The sequence below is a fragment of the Bos javanicus genome, chromosome 9 (genome assembly GCF_032452875.1).
Source record: "Bos javanicus breed banteng chromosome 9, ARS-OSU_banteng_1.0, whole genome shotgun sequence".
Taxonomy (NCBI): domain Eukaryota; kingdom Metazoa; phylum Chordata; class Mammalia; order Artiodactyla; family Bovidae; genus Bos; species Bos javanicus.
In genome coordinates, this window is record NC_083876.1 from 47,445,143 (window position 1) to 47,466,908 (window position 21,766).

The 21,766-nt window shown below is 37.9% G+C and overlaps 1 non-coding gene across 1 annotated transcript; it reads right to left on the reverse strand.

Moving 5' to 3' along the window:
* Positions 1-20,290: 20,290 nt before the first annotated feature.
* Positions 20,291-20,362, reverse strand: TRNAW-CCA (transfer RNA tryptophan (anticodon CCA)). Its single transcript has one exon. It is a non-coding gene; the product is annotated as a tRNA-Trp (tRNA).
* Positions 20,363-21,766: the final 1,404 nt, after the last annotated feature.

Here is a 21,766-nt window from a genome sequence, read left to right on the forward strand (position 1 = left end):
CATCAACATCAACAAAATAAGTGGTCAGTATTGTTATTTTCATCAATCAGGCAGTTTTAAGATGGCATTCAATTGTAATTTTATATACATTCATGAGTGAGATTAAAAATTTCTAGTATTTACAACACATTTTTTATATTTATCTTTTCCAATAGTCTACATATTTAGTATAAATACTAAATTACTTTGTAATTTTATGAGTTATTTGTATGTTAAATTGATACTTTATCTGTATTATTATTTGCAAGTATTTTTTCCCAAATCCATTTTTCCTTGGAATTATTCTGAGTTTTCCAAATTTCAGTTTCAATGGAGGTATGCTAAAATTTTATATAATAAAATATCAATTTTTTGTTATTTCTAGTAGCTTTTAGTCATACTTTCAAAGACATTTCACATTTATATTTTTTTCTGTATACTCTTTCAGTATATTCTTATTGGATTTATTTTTAAGAAAAAAATCATCAATCCATTTTAAATAATTTGAAGATAAGTTGACTTTACAGATTCAGTTATTTCTTCCAGTATGACAAATGAGTTGTCTCAAAAATTGTTTGAATAATCCATCTTTTCCTCACAGCTTTAGAAGTATATCTGGACTTAGTTCTAGATTTTTCCATCAATCAACATAACAGGCTATAAATGCACTAGATACATTGTTTTAATATTTTGAATGTTATAATGTTTTTAATGACTGGAAAGTTACATCTTATACATTAGTCCTTTTAAATGAACTTTTCTGATTAATTTTCCTCTATGTCCATTAAATCTTAAGAAAATCCTGCTGATATAACTCTTTGTATCAACATATATTAATTTAGGGAAATATAAAAATGCTATTAATCAAAATGTTAATATCCAAAAACATGTAGGCCTTTCATCTTGTTTAATTCTTCCCTATTGTCCCTCATTAGCCACAAAAGTGAATTTTAACCCAGAGGACCTTATAAATTTTTAAGTAATTACAGTTTTGATTTCCTTCCTCATGAGTTATTTTTAAATCTTAATATCATGCTTTTTCCCTCTTCAGAATGCTTAGCTTTTTATGGATATTTTTTCCAGGTTTACACTTTTATTTTGCATGGGTAAAGAAATACAATTAATTTATATATACATGTATTGTACCCAGAATCTATCAGAATTCTCTTATCATTCCCATATGTTCTCATCATTTCACTATACTTTTCCTTACTGTTCTATTCTCCTTATTTTCTAATTTCTTGAATGAACAATTAAAATATATCCATTTTAAGAAGAAATTTAACTGAAAAGTCTTACTTTTCCCATAATTTTCATTTTTATTTATTCTAACTGCATAGATCACTATCTTACTTAGCTTTCAGATAAACTATCCATAGTTATGAAGTTATGCAGAATTCAAAATTACCATTTGCCCTTAGGAAGTATTTCTTGATTCTGACATTGTATATTCCATACAGTACTTTTGTCTTCACTGTAATTCCAGAGGTTAGCATAATTTATTTTTTGAATTGAGATGACTTTCTAACAATATCTTTTAAAAAATACTTAACATTTTCTTCCCTTTCACCTTTGAATAGTAAATTTAGAACAAAAAACTTTCATTGAATTCCAGCATAATTTGGAAATATTGACATTATCAACCTATGCCTAATACAAAAAAATGTTTATTTTGTCCTCAAATCTATTAGTCCCATTTTATTCTATGACGTACTAAAGCCTTCTTCTCAATTTTCTTTTCAGTTTTTAATGTTTTTGAATTTTTTGTGATGTTGAGACAGCTAAAGAATATTATTAAACCATTTTATGTTAGAACTTTGATGATAATGTCACTTTTTTAAAATATTAATTGCAATCCATTTTTGTTCTTTTGTATCATCTCTAACATTTGTGGAAATTTTAACTCCTTACAAAACTTTTATTTTTCTATTTGTTTTAGCATTTTTACTGACATTTTTGTCTCCTTTCTGTCTTTTTTGTGTTACTCCGTCTCTTCATTTTCCTTCTATTTCCTCTTTTTCTTCTGTAAGCTAGCCTTCTTTCCAGTCATTTTATGTCGACTTACTTTGTATCTTTTCCATAGAGAATATTCTCTGTCAAATGTTAGCAGGCAATATCAAGATTTTAGGAGTTTATTATATATGTGTATACAGATTAGGAAAATTGTTGACGGTCTCCCTAATCTTACAGTCTTTCTTCTTATAGACTCTGACCATCCAGCGTAGTCATTCACAGCTGACTTTGAATATACATATATTTTTTTAACCTCCGGCCACTTCTCTTTCTACATAAATTGGACGGCCAGATCCAGCATTCCCTAACCATTGGGAGTATTTTCCCTTGCCACTGTCTTTCAGAGTCATCCCTCAGTGGAACAGCTGTGGAGAGGCTTTCCCTTTCTAACTTGCACATGTCTATCAAGCTAGGTCATCTGTGAACCAAGTGTGAACTTTCCTTCCTTCATCAATTTATTGCTGGGAGAAATATCAATAACCTCAGATATGCAGATGACACCATCCTTATGGCAGAAAGTGAAGAGGAACTAAAAAGCCTCTTGATGAAAGTGAAAGAGGAGAGTGAAAAAGTTGGCTTAAAGCTCAACATTAGGAAAACGAAGATCATGGCATCTGGTCCCATCACTTCATGGGAAATAGATGGGGAAACAGTGGAAACAGTGTCAGACTTTATTTTTCTGGGCTCCAAAATCACTGCAGATGGTGACTGCAGCCATGAAATTAAAAGATGCTTACTCCTTGGAAGGAAAGTTATGACCAACCTAGATAGCATATTCAAAAGCAGAGACATTACTTTGCCAACAAAGGTTCGTCTAGTCAAGGTTATGGTTTTTCCTGTGGTCATGTATGGATGTGAGAGTTGGACTGTGAAGAAGGCTGAGCATCAAAGAATTGATACTTTTGAACTGTGGTGATGGAGAAGCCTCTTGAGAGTCCTTTGGACTGAAAAGAGATCCAACCAGTCCATTCTGAAGGAGATCAGCCCTGGGATTACTTTGGAAGGAATGATGCTAAAGCTGAAACTCCAGTACTTTGGCCACCTCATGTGAAGAGTTGACTCACTGGAAAAGACTCTGATGCTGGGAGGGATTGGGGGCAGAAGGAGAAGGGGACAACAGAGGATGAGATGGCTGGATGGCATCACTGACTTGATGGACATGAGTCTGAGTGAACTCTGGGAGTTGGTGATGGACAGGGAGGCCTGGAGTGCTGCGATTCATGGGGTCACAAACAGTTGGACACAACTGAGTGACTGAATTGAACTGAACTCCTTCATCAGTTGGTTGTAAAAGATTCCCCATGTAGGCTTATGTGTGAGCTGAAGGAAGACCATGGCCATAACATTACTGAATGACACAAGGATCTACTACACACTCCAGGAGCTCACTCTCCTCTGGTTCTATTTATCTTACAGTTCCATAATTGTCATTTCTAATTTACAGTAGCCTTTCTTTGAGCCTGACTGATCCTAGGATTTTTGAGTCCTGACAAAATCTAGGTCATGATAGGCAGTTGTGGCCATATGGTCACTTGATACCACATGGTCAGTCATTTCATTTTCACTGAAACTCAGTAACAATGGTCATTTTGTTTGTTTGTTTGTTTGTCTTTTTCATTTGTTTGTTTGTTTGTTTAAATGTATATAAGTCTGTGCTTCAAATGCTTAGTATGTCTCTGGAAATCTAGGGGTCTTATATTGTGGTCTTCTCTTAGAGACATGCTGTATACTTCACTTGGCAATTTTTCACATTGTTGATACATCTAATACTAGAGGATCTGCCATTTGTTATAGTTTGTTCAGTACTTCTTGTACTGAAACTTGAACCTACTGCAGAACATTTTCCTATTCTGGGCCCCATACAGCTCAGGCAAGTTTGTATCTCACCTTTTATGGTTTGTGTCTCATCTTATGGTACATGTATATAGCCCATTGCATAATACCCCTTTTTTAAAATTTTATTATGTATGATTTAGTTACCATTGTTACAGGAGAGGAATATATTAGTTTGGTGGTGATTTTTTTTCATGTTGGTTCTGAAATCAAAGACACTTGGTTGAATTCTTGGCTCTACCATTTATTGTGTGAATTTGGACAAGTTTTAAACCTTTTAGAGGTCAGTTTTCTCATCTCTAAAATGGAAATAGCAGTCATTATCACCCACAATTTCTGTGAAGATTGAAATAATTCACATGAAACACTTATCACAGCAGCTTCGATGGGATTAGGTGTTCAACAAAAGGCACCTTCTAAAATTCATAGCATGTTCCTCTGAAAAGTGTTGATGCTCCTCAAAACTAAACATTCTTTCCTGAAATTAGGTTGCAAGGTGAGCTCCTGATACCTCTGTGCGGGTGGATTATCAGTTTCTTACATTGTCATTTCCATTGCCTAAGACCAGAGACTGTTGTAGGGATCAAATTTCTCATTATGAACCATATTTTACCCCTTTGAAAGGGTAAGGTGGAAGGCTTACTTTTGGCAAAAATATAAAATCAGGTTTCTGAATGAAAAGTAGTTTGGCTCTTTTCAAATCTCAGATGCCACCAGACAGAGGCTGATAAATCTTATGTAGCTAGAAACCTGGAATGAGATGATGTTGGTTTAATTTGGGAAAATAAAATAGAATGAGGTCAAAACAAAAGTGATTTCACATGGTGGGCAGGACTTATGTGGGATTGTTACTCAACCAGTAGTACAGGCTTAATATGTACATATAAATAAAATGATCTAGATAAGCTCAAGAATAATATATTTCAAAGATTAGTTATGTACAAATTTGATATTCGAGTGGGGACATGATCCAAGTCTTTTGATGTCATCTTCCAGAATTACCTTTCAACAATATGTCCTTAGTTCCTCTGTGAAATCTTCCTACCCCAAGAAAGCCATCAATTCTGTGATGATGGGAGTGTGATAGACATTGTGCAATTGATAGCCACATGGCCACACGTGACTGTTGAACACTTTGAATATGGCTAATGCACCTGGCATTATGGTTCTATGAAGACCTACAAGACCTTTTAGAACTAACACCCAAAAAAGATGTCCCTTTCATTATAGGGGACTGGAATGCAAAAGTAGGAAGTTAAGAAACACCTGGAGTAATAGGCAAATTTGGCCTTGGAATACACAATGAAGCAGGGCAATGACTGATAGAGTTTTGCCAAGAAAATGCACTGGCAATAGCAAACACCCTCTTCCAACAACACAAGAGAAGACTGTACACATGGACATCACCAGATGGTCAACACCGAAATCAGATTGATTATATTCTTTGCAGAATATAATTCAACAAAAACAAGACTAGGAGCTGACTGTGGCTCAGATCATGAGCTCCTTATTAGCAAATTCAGACTTAAATTGAAGAAAGTAGGGAAAACCATTAGACCATTCAGGTATGACCTAAATCAACTCCCTTATGACTATACAATAGAAGTGAGAAATAGATTTAAGGGCCTAGATCTGATAGATAGAGTGCCTGATGAACTATGGACTGAAGTTTGTGACATTGTACAGGAGACAGGGATCAAGACCATCCCCATGGAAAAGAAATGCAAAAAAGCAAAATGGCTGTCTGGGGAGGCCTTACAAATAGCTGTGAAAAGAAGAGAAGCCAAAAGCAAAGGAAAAAAGGAAAGATATAAGCATCTGAATGCAGAGTTCCAAAGAATAGCAAGAGATAAGAAAGCCTTCCTCAGCAATCAATGCAGAGAAACAGAGGAAAACAACAGAATGGAAAAGACTAGAGATCTCTTGAAGAAAATCAGAGATACCAAGGGAACATTTCATGCAAAGATGGGCTCGTTAAAGGCAGAAGTGGTATGGACCTAACAAAGCAGAAGATATTAAGAAGAGGTGGCAAAAATACACAGAAGAACTGTACAAATAAGATCTTCATGACCCAGATAATCATGATGGTGTGATCACTCATCTAGAGCCAGATATCCTGGAATGTGAAGTCAAGTGGGCCTTAGAAAGCATCACTATGAACAAAGCTAGTGGAGGTGACGGAATTCCAGTTGAGCTTTTTCAAATCCTGAAAGATGACCCAGTGAAAGTGCTGCACTCAATATGCCAGCAAATTTGGAAAACTCAGCAGTGACCACAGGACTAGGTCAGTTTTCATTCCAATCCTAAAGAAAGGCAATGCCAAAGAATGCTCAAACTACCGCATAATTGCATTCATCTCACATGGTAGCAAAGTAATGCTCAAAATTCTCCAAGCCAGGCTTCAGCAATACGTGAACCATGAACTGCCTGATGTTCAAGCTAGTTTTAGAAAAGGCAGAGGAACCAGAGATCAAATTGCCAACATCTGCTGGATCATGGAAAAAGCAAGAGAGTTCCGGAAAAAACATCTATTTCTGCTTTATTGACTATGCCAAAGCATTTGGCTGTGTGGATAATGACAAACTGTGGAAAATTCTGAAAGAGATGGGAATACCAGACCACCTGACCTGCCTCTTGAGAAATTTGTATGCAGGTCAGGGAGCAATAGTTAGAACTGGACATGGAACAAAAGACTGGTTCCAAATAGGAAAAGGAGTACGTCAAGGCTGTATATTGTCACCCTGCTGAGTTAACTTATATGCAGAGTACATCATGAGAAATGCTGGACTGGAAGAAACACAAGCTGGAACCAAGATTGCCGGGAGAAATATTAATAACCTCAGATATGCAGATGACAGCACCCTTATGGCAGAAAGTGAAGAGGAACTAAAAAGCCTCTTGATGAAAGTGAAAGAGGAGAGTGAAAAAGTTGGCTTAAAGCTCAACATTCAGAAAACTAAGATCATGGCATCCGGTCCCATCACTTCATGGGAAATAGATGGGGAAAAAGTGGAAACAGTGTCAGACTTTACTTTTTTGGGCTCCAAAATCACTGCAGATGGTGACTGCAGCCATGAAATTAAAAGACACATACTCTTTGGAAGGAAAGTTATGACCAACCTAGATAGCATATTCAAAAGCAGAGACATTACTTTGCCAACAAAGTTTCGTCTAGTCAAGGCTATGGTTTTTCCTGTGGTCATGTATGGATATGAGAGTTGGACTGTGAAGAAAGCTGAGCACCAAAGAATTGATGCTTTTGAACTGTGGTGCTGGAGAAGACTCTTGAGAGTCCCTTGGACTGCAAGGAGATCCAACCAGTCCATTCTGAAGGAGATCAGCCCTGGGATTACTTTGGAAGGAATGATGCTAAAGCTGAAACTCCAGTACTTTGGCCACCTCATGTGAAGAGTTGACTCACTGGAAAAGACTCTGATGCTGGGAGGGATTGGGGGCAAGAGGAGAAGGGGATGACAAAGGATGAGATGGCTGGATGGCATCACTGACTCGATGGACATGAGTCTGAGTGAACTCCAGGAGTTGGTGACGGACAGGGAGGCCTGGAGTGCTGCAATTCATGGAGTCCCAAAGAGTTGGACAGGATTCAGCGACTGAACTGAACTGAACTGAATGCACCTGGCAATTTAAATGTTTATTTTATTTAAATTTCAATTTAAACAGCCACATATGGTCAGTGGCCTGTTGTACTGGACAGCACAGTTCTGAATCTCTGATCTACTCTCCTGGAGCTTTTCTGATACTACTACATTTTCTTTATCCATTCACTGGTCAGTGGACACAGGTTGTTTCTATGCCTTGGCTACTGTGAATAGTGATGCAATGAACATAGGGGTGGTAATATATCTTTGAGATTTTGATTTAATTTCTTTAGAGTAAATATCTAGCAGTGGGATGAGTCATATGGTAATTCTGTTTTTAATATTTTGAAGACTCTATAATGTTTTCCATAGCAATGTCACTATTTTGCCTTCCGATCAACACTGTTCAACACTACCAACACCCAATGCTTACCTTTCCTTTTTTTTTTTCCTTCCTACAACAAATCTTTTATTATTATTATTTACTTTACAACATTGTATTGGTTTTGCCATGCATCAACATGCATCCTTTTTTGACAGTAGTAATCCTAATAGTTATGATGGTGTATCATGTGGTTTAGGTTTTCATTTCCCTGATGATTAGTTATGTTGAGGGTTTTTCATATTTCTTAGGCCATTCTATGTCTTCTTTAGAGAAATATCATGCAAAAGATTAAGGATTCCTCTTAAACCATGCACAGAAGTCAACTCAACATAGATTATAAAGTTAAAGACAAGCCATGGAACTATAAAACATTTAGAAGAAAATATAGAGGAATAGCTTCATGATGTTGTTCAGTCACTAAATTGTGTTTGAGTCTTTGCGACTCCAAGGACTTCAGCACTCCAGGCTCCCCTGTCCTTAACTATCTCTTGGAGTTTGCTCAGACTCATGTCCACTGAGTTGGTGATACCATCCAAACATTTTAGTCTTTGTTGCCCCCTTCCCCTCTGCCTTCAATGTTTCCCGGCATCAGTCTTTTTCAATAAGTCAGCTCTTCACATCAGGTAGCCAAAGTATTGGAGTTTCAGCCTTAGCATCAGTCCTTCCAATGAATATTCAGTGTTGATTTCTTTAGGATTGACTGGTTGGATCTCCTTGCTGTCCAAGGGACTCTGAAGAGTCTTCTCCAGCACCACAATTAAAAAAAAAAAAAAATCAATTCTTCAGCCCTCAGCCTTCTTTATTGTCCAACTCTCACATCCGTACATGACTACTGGAAAAACCATAGCTTTGACTTTATGGACTTTTGTTAGCAAAGTGACATCTCTGCTTTTTAATATGCTGCCTAGGTTTGCCCTGGCTTTTCTTCTAAGGTGTTAAGTGTCTTTTAATTTCCTGGTTGTCATCACCATCCACAGTGATTTTGGAGCCCAGGAAAATACAGTGTCACTATTTCCACTTTTTCCCCATGGATTTGTCATGAAATGATGTGACTGGATGCCATGATCTTAGTTTTTTGAATGATGAATTTTAAGCCAGGCTTTTCACTCTCCTCTTTTGTTCTCATCAACGGGCTCTTTAGTTTCTCTTCACTTACTGCCATTATATGTGAACTTGTTAATATTTCTCATGACATTGGTATTAGCAGCAGTTGCCTGGATGTGACAACAAAAGCATAGGCAACAAAAATAACAAATATAAACACGTGATGTCCATCAAACTAAAAAGTAAAGAAAATAATCAACAGAGTAAAAAGCAACCTATTACATTTAAAACGTTTAAAATCATGTATCTGATAAGAGGTTAATCTCCAAAATATATCAGAACCTCCTACAATGCAACATAATAATAATAATAATAACTTGATTGAGACTGACCACCAAAGTACCTAAATATGATAATTTTTATCCCCAAAGGCTAACTACCCAACATGAGCTTTTGCTTATTTCAAGTATATTTATTCTAATTTCATGTTCAGGGGACTGTCTAGTGAAAATAGTGTAATGGCAGATCCTGGCCATGATTCTTTTATTAATTAATTAATTCTTTATTTTTGCACTCAACCCCAATTTATATTGAGGGGTTAATAATAATTATGCTTTGAATTTAGGAGCATTGATGCTAACTACAACTCTTTGTCCAGTCCTTTAAATAGTTGGATTCCCCTTTCCCTACTGCCCTGCTAACCTAAATTAATGACTGTAGATCCTTTTGGTTCCAGGTTTCAAAACTGATTCAGGTTCATTAACTGGGCAAGGGATTATGCCTTTTTACTTAAGCCACTGCTCACAGCCTGCTAAGCCATCATTCTTGATTTATTTTGATGATACAATTGAGTAATAACCTTGTGGGTCCATCTGATTTACTTATAAGAATGCTGATTTCTAATAAACATCTCTGTGACCTCTATAAGTACTTAATATCCCTCCTGTGCTTTACCAACTGATTCTTAGTTCTTGCCACAAATTATCATAATTATATTTTCATTGATTCAATTAGTTCAGTACCACCAACTGACCTTTATAATTTCAGAATCCTATCAGACCCATCATTATCTGTGAGTCTAGCTTTGTAATGATGTCTCCTACCACTAGCCATGATCTATAGATGCAAATCACAGATTATATGCACACTTTTTTAGTTCCTGGTATATTTTTGGCTTTAGACTTTGTAGTTCCTTTGGATTATAATCTCTTTAGTCTTTATCAGACAAAACACATCTCTGCTTGGATGTTGTAATTTTATGTTGTGATTTATTCCTAGTTTTAAGCCCAGGGGAGCAGCTTTCTTCATTCATATGTTTTGAAGTGAAAAGCCTAATAAAAACAGTAGTTTTATTTGTAATATCTAGAAACCAAAGATGAAAGCACTATTCAAAAAACAGGTGTGTAAATAAGCAAATTGCAGTGTGTTAATAGAATTGATTACTATTCAGCAATAAAGCATAGTAAACTCCTGATATATGCAAAACAGGAAACCCAACAGTAGTTTGTCAACTGAAAGAAACCAGATACAGAAAAGTATGGATTATAGAATTTCATCTATATGAAAATCAAGGACAGTCAAAACTATCATCCTTGATAATAGGATTTTGGTTGTGGTCGTGAGGTACCATGGTAATGAAAATGGTTGGAAATGGGAATAAGAGAACTTTCTGAGTTGATGGAATTATTCTCTATTTTGATTGGGGTAGTGGCTACATGAGTGTATATGTTTATTAAAACTAGTTGTATAATTCAGGTCAGTACATTTTGCTGCATGAAATTTAGTTTTATCAGAACTAAAAATGTTATTTTGATCACTCTAGCTATACACCCATCTGAAAAGGAAAATCTTTCTACACAAATTAAAATACCAAAGAATGAAAAGCACCCAAAGGAACATGTATTAAGGGAAATAATGCTAGCGTACAAAATATTAGTTATGGAACATAATAAAGATTCATTCCTCACACATATAACACCAAAGGGGGAAAAAATCAGGTGTCTTCACTGAGGATTTTGATTCCACTCTGTCTCAGGAATCCTGGTTCCTTCCATTTCATAATCCTGATATCTCAGATTGCTTCTTTCAGTTGCATGGATGGAAAGGCAGAATGTAATAATTGATCTTAGATGCTAGTCCTGAAATTTGTAGTATAAATGACTTCTGCAACTCATATTGGCTAAAATTAATTATATTAATTATATAATGTCTAGATTATGTTGATGGATATAGACGTAGATACAAGCATACATATTGATAAAGACATGAAGAGTCCATCAAAGAAGCTGAATATGTGCTTTTTTGCATGAACAGCAAAGAGAGAAGGTGGAATTTAGTATTTAGCTCTTCTCTACCAGAGGATAGATATATTATTGCTTTTTAAAGTAATACTCATGTTAGAAAGTAATAAAACAAATATGTATTCTCATGCAAACTGAAAGAGGTCTTCCTGCAAATACAAAATTAGTAGCAAATATTTTGATTAATTTAATGGAGAAAAAGAAACAAACTTAAAAACCTTGCTTATGTGTTGCCCATCCTGAACCCCCCTCCCACCTCCCTCCCCATACCATCCCTTTGGGTCATCCCAGTGCATCAGCCCCGAGCACCTTGTATCATGCATCAAACCTGGACTGGCGATTCGTTTCACATATGATATTTTACATGTTTCAATGCCATTCTCCCAAATCATCCCACCCTCACCCTCTCCCACAGAGTCCAAAAGAGTATTCAATATATCTGTGTCTCTTTTGCTTTCTCGCATACAGGGTTATCATCACCTTCTTTCTAAATCCCATATATATGCATTAGTATACTGTATTGGTGTTTTTCTTTCTGGCTTACTTCACTCTTATAATAGGCTCCAGTTTAATCCACCTCATTAGAACTGTTTCAAATGTATTCTTTTTAATGGGTGAGTAATATTCCATTGTGTATATGTACCACAGCTTTCTTATTCATTTGTCTGCTGATGGAGACCTAGGTTGCTTCCATGTCCTGGCTATTATAAACAGCGCTGCGATGAACATTGGGGTACATGTGTCTCTTTCGATTCTGGTTTCCTGTGTGTGTATGCAGTGTATGCAGTGGGACTGCTGGGCCATATGGCAGTTCTATTTCCAGTTTTTAGGGAAACTCCACACTGTTCTCCATAGTGGCTGTACTAGTTTGAATTCCCATCAACAGGGTAAGAGGGTTCATGGTGGATTCAAGTCAATGTACAGCAAAACCAATACAATTTTGTAAAGTAAAATAAATTAATTAATTAAAAAATATATATATGGCAAAAAAAAACTTGCTTATGAAGAACTGGCAACAAAATGGTATTTAATGTGAACTTAGGAACAATTAAAATTTATAATTAATTAAAAAATAATAATGTAACTCAGATATTTTTCAATCATGGGGTCTGTGGGTATTAGTATTTATATCCTAATTAAGAAACAGGTGGCCACTGCCGGTTTTGCTGCCAATTTTATGATGGCCATCTATTCTATTTCCTAGACACCAAAATTTCCACTACCACTCTGTCATTAATTCTAGTTTTTAATTGAAATGAAGTTGACATATAATATTAGATTAGTTTCAGATGTACAACACAGTGATTCAATATTTTTGTACTTTATGAAATGGTCATCAAAATAAGTCTAATTGCCACCTGCTACCATGCAGACCTATTACAATTTTATCGACTATACACCCTATACTGTGCATTACCTTCTTGTGACATTTACCTTATATCTGGAGGCTTGTCTGTCTTAATCCCCTTAATCTCCTTTGCCCATTCTACCACCCCTTTCCCCTCTGGCAATCACTGGTTGTATCTATGAGTCTGTCTCTGTTTTGTTGTTTTTTGGATTCCATATATGTGAAATTACATGATATTTGTCTTTCTGTATCTGATTTCATTTATATATTGGCATCAGTTCAGTTCAGTTCATTGAGTCACTCAGTCATGTCCAACTCTTTGCGACCCCATGAATCGCGGCACGCCAGGCCTCCCTGTCCATCACCAACTCCCGTAGTTCACTGAAACTCATGTCCATTGACTTGGTGATGCCATCCAGCAATCTCATCCTCTGTTGTCCCCTTCTCCTCCAGCCCCCAATCCCTCCCAGCATCAGAGTTTTTCCAATGAGTCAACTCTTCACATGAGGTGGCCAAAGCATTGGAGTTTCAGCCTCAGCATCAGTCCTTCCAGTGAACAACCAGGACTGGTCTCCTTTAGGATAGACTGGTTGGGTCTCCTTGCACTCCAAGGGACTCTCAAGAGTCTTCTCCAGCACCACAGTTCAAAAGCATCAATTCTTTGGTGCTCAGCTTTCTTCACAGTCCAACTCTCACATCCATACATGACCACTGGAAAAACCTTAGCCTTTACTAGACAGACCTTTGTTGGCAAATTAATATCTCTGCTTTTGAATATGCTATCTAGGTTAGTCATAAATGTCCTTCCAAAGAGTAAGTGTCTTTTAATTTCATGGCTGCAATCACCATCTGCAGTGATTTGGGAACCCAAAAATATAAAGTCTGACACTGTTTCCACTGTTTTCCCATCTATTTGCATGAAGTGATGGGACCAGATGCCATGATCTTAGTTTTCTGAATTTGAGCTTTAAGCCAACATTTTCATTCTCCTTTTTCACTTTCATCAAGAGGCTTTATAGTTCTTCTTCACTTTCTCCCATAAGGGTAGTGTCATCTGAGGTTATTGATATTTTTCCAGGCAATCTTGATTCCAGCTTGTGCTTCTTCCAGCCCAGTATTTCTCATGATGTACACTGCATATGAATTAAATAAGCAGGGTGACAACATACAGCCTTGACGTACTCCTTTTCCTATTTGGAACCAGTCTGTTGTTCAACATCCAGTTCTAACTGTTGCTTCCTGACCTGCATATAGGTTTCTCAAGAGGAAGGTCAGGTGGTCTGGCATTCCCATCTCAGAATTTTCCACAGTTTATTGTGATCCACACAGTCAAAGGCTTTGGCATAGTCAATAAAGCAGAAATAGATGTTTTTCTGGAACTCTCTTGCTTTTTCCATGATCCAGTGGATGTTGGCAATTTGATCTCTGGTTCCTCTGCCTTTTTTAAAACCAGCTTGAACATCTGGAAGTTCACGGTTCACGTATGGCTGAAGCCTGGCTTGGAGAATTTTGAGCATTACTTTGCTAGCGTGTGAGATGAGTGCAATTGTGTGGTAGTTTGAGCATTCTTTGGCATTGTCTTTCTTTGGGATTGGAATGAAAACTGAGTTTTCCAGTCCTGTGGTCACTGCTGAGTTTTCCAAATTTGCGGGCATATTGAGTGTAGCACTTTCACAGCATCATCTTTCAGGATTTGAAAGAGCTCAACTGGAATTCCATCACCTCCACTAGCTTTGTTCGTAGTAATGCTTTCTAAGGCCAGCTTGACTTCACATTCCAGGATGTTGGGCTCTAGATAAGTGATCACACCATCATGATTATCTGTGTCGTGAAGATCTTTTTAGTACAGTTCTTCTCTGTATTCGTGCCACCTCTTCTTAATATCTTCTGCTTCTGTTAGGTCCATACCATATCTGTCCTTCAGTCATGAAATGTTCCCGCCCTCTGATTTTCTTGAAGAGATCTCTAGCCTTCCATTCATTTCATTGCACTTTCATGCTATTCAACTCTCGTTCAAATGGAAATATCTTTCCCCTTTGAACTTCCATAGCTACCTCCTCTGACAGCCATTTTGCCATTTATTTTCCATGGTCTTGATCCCTGTCTCACAATGTCATGAACCATAGTTCATCACATACCCGTCCAGATCTAGTTCATCAGATCAGATCATGTCCGACACTCTTAGCCCCATGAATTGCAGCATGCCAGGTCTCCCTATCCATCACCAACTTCCGGAGTTCACTCAAACTCATGTCCATTGAGTCAGTGATGCCATCCAGCCATCTTATCCTCTGTCGTCCCCTTCTCCTCCTGCCCCCAATCCCTTCCAGCATCAGAGTCTTCTCCAATGAGTCAACTCTTCGCATGAGGTGGCCAAAGTGTTGCAGTTTCAGTTTTAGCATCAGTCCTTCCAATGAACACCCAGGACTGATCTCCTTTAGGATGGACTGGTTGGATCTTCTTATAGTCCAAGGGACCCCCAAGAGTCTTCTCCAACACCACAGTTCAAAAGCATCAATTTTTTGGTGCTCAGCTTTCTTCACAGTCCAACTCTCACATCCATACATGGCCACTGGAAAAACTATAGCCTTGACTAGATGGACCTTTGTTGGCAAAGTAATGTCTGCTTTTGAATATGCTATCTAGGTTGGTCATAACTTTCCTTCCAAGGAGTAAGCATCTTTTAATGTCATGGCTGCAGTCACCATCTGCAGTGATTTTGGAGCCCAGAAAAATGAAGTCTGACACTGTTTCCACTTTTTCACCCCCATCTGTTTGCCATGAAGTGATGGTTTGGATGCCATGATCTTAGTTTTCTGAATGTTGAGCTTAAGCCAACTTTTTCACTCTCCTCTTTCACTTTTATCAAGAGGCTCTTTAGTTCTTCACTTTCTGCCGTAAGGGTGGTATCATCTGCATATCTGAGGTTATCAATATTTCTCCCAGCAATCTTGATTCCAGCTTGTGCTTCATCAGGCCCAGCATTTCTCACAATGTACTCTGCATATAAGTTAAATAAGCAGGGTGACATATATAGCCTTGACGTACTCCTTTCCTGATTTGGAACCAGTTTGTGGTTCCATGTCCAGTTCTAACTGTTGCTTCCTGACCTGCATACAAATTTCTCAAGAGGCAGATCAGGTCATCTGGTATTCCCATCTCTTTCAGAATTTTCCACAGTTGATTGTAATCCACACAGTCAAAGGCTTTGGCATAGTCAATAAAGCAGAAATAGATGATTTTCTGGAACTCTCTTGCTTTTTCCATGATCCAGCAGATGTTGGCAATTTGATCTCTGGTTCCTCTGCCTTTTCTAAAACCAGCTTGAACATCTGGAAGTTCATGGTTCACATATTGCTGAAGCCTGGCTTGGAGAATTTTGAGCATTACTTTACTAGCATGTGAGACGAGTGCAATTGTGTGGTAGTTTGAGCATTCTTAGGCATTGCCTTTCTTTCGGATTGGAATGAAAACTGAGTTTTCCAGTCCTGTGGTCACTGCTGAGTTTCACAAATTTGCTGGCATACTGAGTGCAGCACTTTCACAGCATCACCTTTCAGGTTTTGAAATAGCTCAATTGGAATTCCGTCACCTCCACTAGCTTTGAAATCACTGCATATGGTAATTGCAGCCATGAAATTAAAAGACACTTACTCCTTGGAAGGAAAGTTATGACCAACCTAGATAGCATATTGAAAAGCAGAGACATTACTTTGCCAACAAAGGTCCATCTAGTTAAGGCTATGGTTTTTCCAGTGGTCATGTATGGATGCGAGAGTTGGACTGTGAAGAAAGCTGAATGCCAAAGAATCGATGCTTTTGAACTGTGGTGTTGGAGAAGACTCTTGAGAGTTCCTTGGACTGCAAGAAGATTCAACCAGTCCATTCTAAGGGAGATCAGTCCTGGGTGTTCTTTGGAAGGACTGATAGTAAAGCTGAAACTTCAATATTTTGGCCACCTCATGTGAAGAGTTGACTCATTGGAAAAGACTCTGATGCTGGGAGGGATTGGGGGCAGGAGGAGAAGGGGACGACAGAGGATGAGATGGCTGGATGGCATCACCGACTCGATGGAAGTGAGTATGAGTGAATTCCGAGAGTTGGTGATGAACAGGGGGCCTGGCGTGCTGTGATTCATGGGGTCACAAAGAGTCGGACATGACTGAGTGACTGAACTGACCTGAACTGAACTGAATTATCTTCTTTTAATTAACTTTAGTACTTTTGCTTTTTACCCTTTATACTCATTTTATAAGTTATTGAGCCATTGCCCTTATTATTTATCTTTTCAACTGAGATTTTTACTTGTGTGCGTTTTCTTATTCTTAATTACTGCCTTTTCTCTTAGCTTAGAGAAGTTCTTTTAACATGTTTTGTAAGGCCAACTTCGTGGTAATAAACTCCTTTAGCTTTTGCTTATCTATAAAACACTTACTCTTTTCTTCAATTCCAAATCATGACCTGCTGAGTACAGAATTTGTGGTTGTCCATTTCTTCCTTTGAGCAGTTTAATATGTCATGCCAATTCTTCTTAAAAATCTGTTGATAGACTTATGAGACTCTCCTTGCCTTTAATATGATGTTTTTCTCTAGCAGATTTTAAGATTCTCTTAGCTGTCCTCTAGCATTACAGTTCAAATACATCACTAACCTTCTTTATGGTTCAACTCTAGTTCAATGGGTCTGTCTCAAATTCACTCCTGGTGCTGCTTGACAGAGATGGTTGGATGGCATCACTGACTCTTGACATGACCCTTAAATTTTATAATTTGAACTCCCCACAATACCATTACTTATAGAACTCATCTAGTTTGCAGACTTTTCTGGGGAGTTATTTATGTATCTGTTTGGGAGTAAGTGGTTTGGGCCTGATTTCATTCTGTGAGATGCAGTCTCTCACTTACTCCTGAAAGAACAAGCTTAGTGCCTAGGATCTACAGTGAGTTACATACTCTTGTTCTTTTAATAATTTAATTTTATTTATACTCTGTCTCAGTGTGTTTCTTTTTGTGTTTATCGAATTTGGAACTCTCTGGGCTTCCTGGATCTAGATGTTTGTTTCTGTTCTCAGATTAGGGACATTTTCAGCCACTATTTTTTTAGTTTCTTTGCCTCTCTTCTTCTATGGGACCCTTATAATGTGGATGTTATTCTGCTTGATGTCCCAGAGGTCCCTTAAGGCATTCTAACTTTTTTGTAATTGCTTTTTTTAATTCCCTTGCTCTGTCTGGGCACTTTCCATTGCTTGCCATTCAGTTTGCTAGTTTGTGCTTCTATTTTATCCATTATGCTGTTGAATCCCTCTAGTGTATTTTTCTAGTGCAAATATAACTTACATTTGGTACTTTCTTAGATTTCGTATCTCTGTTTTTGCAGATTTTAATGTACTCATCTATTCTTCTCCTGTGACCAATCTGCATCTTTATTATAATTTCTTTGAATTCTTTGTCAAATTGGCGGCTTCTTCATTTTATTAAGGTATTTCTCTCAGGGTGCTTACCCATCCCAATTCTACAAAGGGTGCTGGGTGTGCCAAAACCTGCCACTATTCTAAGGGAAGGAATCTCCCTTAGCACATTTTTTGTTGTTGTTTAGTCACTAAATTTTATCCTACTCTTTGTGACACCATGGACTGCAGCCTGCCAGGCTCCTCTGTCTGTGGGATTTCCCAGCCATTTCTTTCTCCAGGGGAGTCGTCCCAACCCAGGGATTGAACTTGCATCTCCTGCTTGGTTGGTAGATTTTTACCTCTGAGCCACCTGGGAAGCCCTGTTTCAGGCTGTTTGGATGCCAAACCCTCAGGCAGCAGCTTTTTAAGGGTGCAGATATTTACAGTCTTTTGGGGCTGCAGTTATAATTCCTGTTATCTTCCAGACCAGGGGATCTGGATATGTCCCCTGAGTGACAGTTAGCAAAAATCAGGATTCTTAATGAGTGTGAAAACTTGTTTCTGGGGAATCTTGTCAAGCTGTATGGAGGTCAAGGGCATGTGCAAAGATGATGTTTCCTTGCTTATGAACCCTGGGAGCATGCCCTAAGCCTTTAGGCCTGTGGGAAACCTGAGGCCTGTTCCTCTAGGTGAAGCCCCAGGCTAGTTAAGTAGACTTTATTAACAGGAAGACTGGGAATATGTTTCAGTTTGCTATCTCTACTGTGCCCTGGGGTGGCATTCTACAGAGAACTATCTTTCCAGTTGTTTCAGTTCCTTAGAGCTCAGGATAGCAGCTCCCTTGCAGTCAGGGCCAGTTGATCAGTTGATGTCCTCTGAGTGGATTGTGTACATACACTGGCTTTAGCAAGAGAGCTGGAAAGTACAGGGTAGATACTTGTTCTCTTACTTCAGAAATGTGCTAGGAAAATGACTTAATATTGTGCACCTGCAGGCTTCAGCAATGAAGAATACCTCAACTGCACATACAGGCCTTATCTAGGGCACCAGGGAGTGCTGTAGTCTCTCACGTTTGCAGTTTTTAGCCAGGAAGCAGGCCAGGTTTAGCCAAAGTGCTACAGGCCTTCTTGCCTGCCTAGTGAAGCTAAGGAGTGAGGCAGTGCTTTAGTGGCTGGAGCTGTTGCCTTCAGCAAAGTAGGGAGGTAGAGCTGCAACCACCCATCCATTTGTCCAAGCTTGCCCACTTGTGCTAGCAGATTAAGTGGGAAGCTCAACAATGGCATCTGCCTGCACTTCCAGCTCCAGGCAGTGTTTCCATCAGGCATCACCCGACTAGTTAGTGCCTTTATATTCACAAATGACTCTCCTTCCCAAATTGTTTCAGTACTTGCTAAACTACAGTTCTTTTTCTGGGTCTCAGGGGAAAGAAGCTGCACAGGAGCCGTTTGAGGGAGGAGTCTCAGTTTTCTATGTCACTTTGGGACTCTTGGATATCAGCCTTGTTGATTTTTAAACCAGGTGATTTACAGGCTCATCTCTTTGGTGTAAACTCCAGGGACTGGGGTGCCTGATGCAGGGCACTCACTCCTTGCTCCTCTGGGAAAAGCACCCATCTGGTGAGATCTTTCCCCATTGTGTGCTGCTGTGCCAGGGGTGGGGTTTTTGCAAGAGCATTTCTCTCCCTCTCCAACCTGTCTCGATGGATGTTCCTTGTATTCTTGTAGATAAGTATTCAGCTGATTCTCAAGTTCTTTTCAGAGAGAACTAATACATACGTTGGTATATATTTGTTCTTTCAGCAGTAGGAAGTAAGTTCAGGCTTCTTCCTACACCATCTTAAGCCATGTGCTCCCAAGGTTCTGTCACTACTATGTAAAGGAGAAATGTTGACTAGAGTGTCACCTCTTTGGACCAACCTGCAAAAGATTTAAATAATCAAAAATAACATTTCGTTTCTTTCAGAACTCACAACACTGGGACCACTGTGTTCAACAAAATTATGTTAAATTTTTCTCTCCATGAAACTGGAAACTCATAGGATCACGTAAAGATGCTTTTTGCATATTCTTTTCTTTCTTGTCGTTCACTCTAGATATGTATGTTTTAAACATTTTTCTCTAAGATTTCTTCATCATATGCAAATCAATCATGCAAATAGATCCTAACAACTTGATTAGCAGTATTTAGGATCAGCCTGGCCATCTATTAGCCAGGCCACTAATAAAATCTCTGACACAATTGTGGAATAGGAATAAAACATGCATAAAGTGAAAGTGAAGTCACTCAGTCATGTCCGACTCTTTGCGACCCCATGGACTGTAGCCTACCAGGCTCCTCTGTCCATGGGATTTTCCAGGCAATTGTACTGGAGTGGATTGCCATTTCCTTCTCCAGGGGATCTTCCCTACCCAGGGATCGAACCCGGGTCTTCCGCACTGGAGACAGACGCTTTACCATCTGAGCCACCAGGGAGGTCCACAAAACATGCATAAGACATTTGAAAATAAAATAAGACTGTATGAAAAATAATGAATTTTTTATGTAATGTGGCTCTAAGATTTTCATGAGTTATAAAATGGAAAGTAAATGAGATCTTACAGTATTATCCAACTCTATGTCAATTTATTCATGGTGTGTGCATATGTGTGTGTAGAATAGTATTTAGTATATGTGTGCATAAGCAAGCTATTTACAGTAAATGCTTTATTTATTAAATTTTGTGTATAAAATCCAAACAAAATTAAAATCAGTACAGATTCCAAAATTCTTTTTTCTTAAAAATTATTACAGTATTAATTGAGATAACTGTTTGCACTAAGAGGACATTGTAAAACTATTGAAATTAGTATTCTGATGCTCAAACTTTGACAGATGCTTATAATTTTTCCCATGACCACAGACAAATACATGTGTTGTGGTTATTAGTCATGCTATGAATAATTTGTTGCTATTGTTAGCTAAAATATCAATGCCATAAAGACTTGATATTTTAAATAAGTTAAGCAGATTCAGTTTAACTCACATTTTGCTGTTCTTTTCTGTTAAGCTATCTTAAGTGAGAAATGGTTAAAGTCATTAGTGGAGGGAAAAAAATATGAACATATTATGAATAACTGTTGTATATATCATTACTTTAATGAAAGTTATTTTTTGAATGTATGATTAACATTCAGCTTCCCAAGTAGTGTCCTGATAAAGAATCCTCCTTCTAATACAGGAGATGAAAGAGATGTGAGTTCAATCCATGCATCAGGAAGATCTCCTGAAGTTGGAAATAGCAACCCACTCCAATATTTTTGCCTGGAAAACTCCATGGACAGGGGAGCCTGGTGGACTACAGTCCCAAGAGTCTGACACAAATGATCACATACATGCATGCATGCATGATTAACATTACATTTTTAATCTACATTATCTCATTATATCTGAATAACATATTCACTATCTTCTTGCTTGGGAATGAACCAAAGTTTGCCTGTTCTTCACAGGAATAATGTTTCACATTTAACCACAAACCTAGAGTATGTGATTTTCCTCTTTCCACATTTTATTACAGTTGTTCATAATTTTGGTATAGTCACCTTTGAGATCCTCTGTTATAACTGGGACCACACAACTAGTTCGAACTTAGCTGCTCACTTATTAATATGAAAATATCCCTTTGTCCCCTTGTCATCCTGAATGTTTAATGTAACATCTTTTGGGAAAATGATTTTAGCATGGCACTATACATTTGTTCTTAAATAGTATAAAATGGAGGGACTGGGACATCTCTACAATGTAGATAATTTGTTTTGTTTTGCTCAGAATATTAATGAGTATATTCATTGCTTCACTCATTCAGTCAGGTAATATGAAATCGATTTGCTAGTCAAA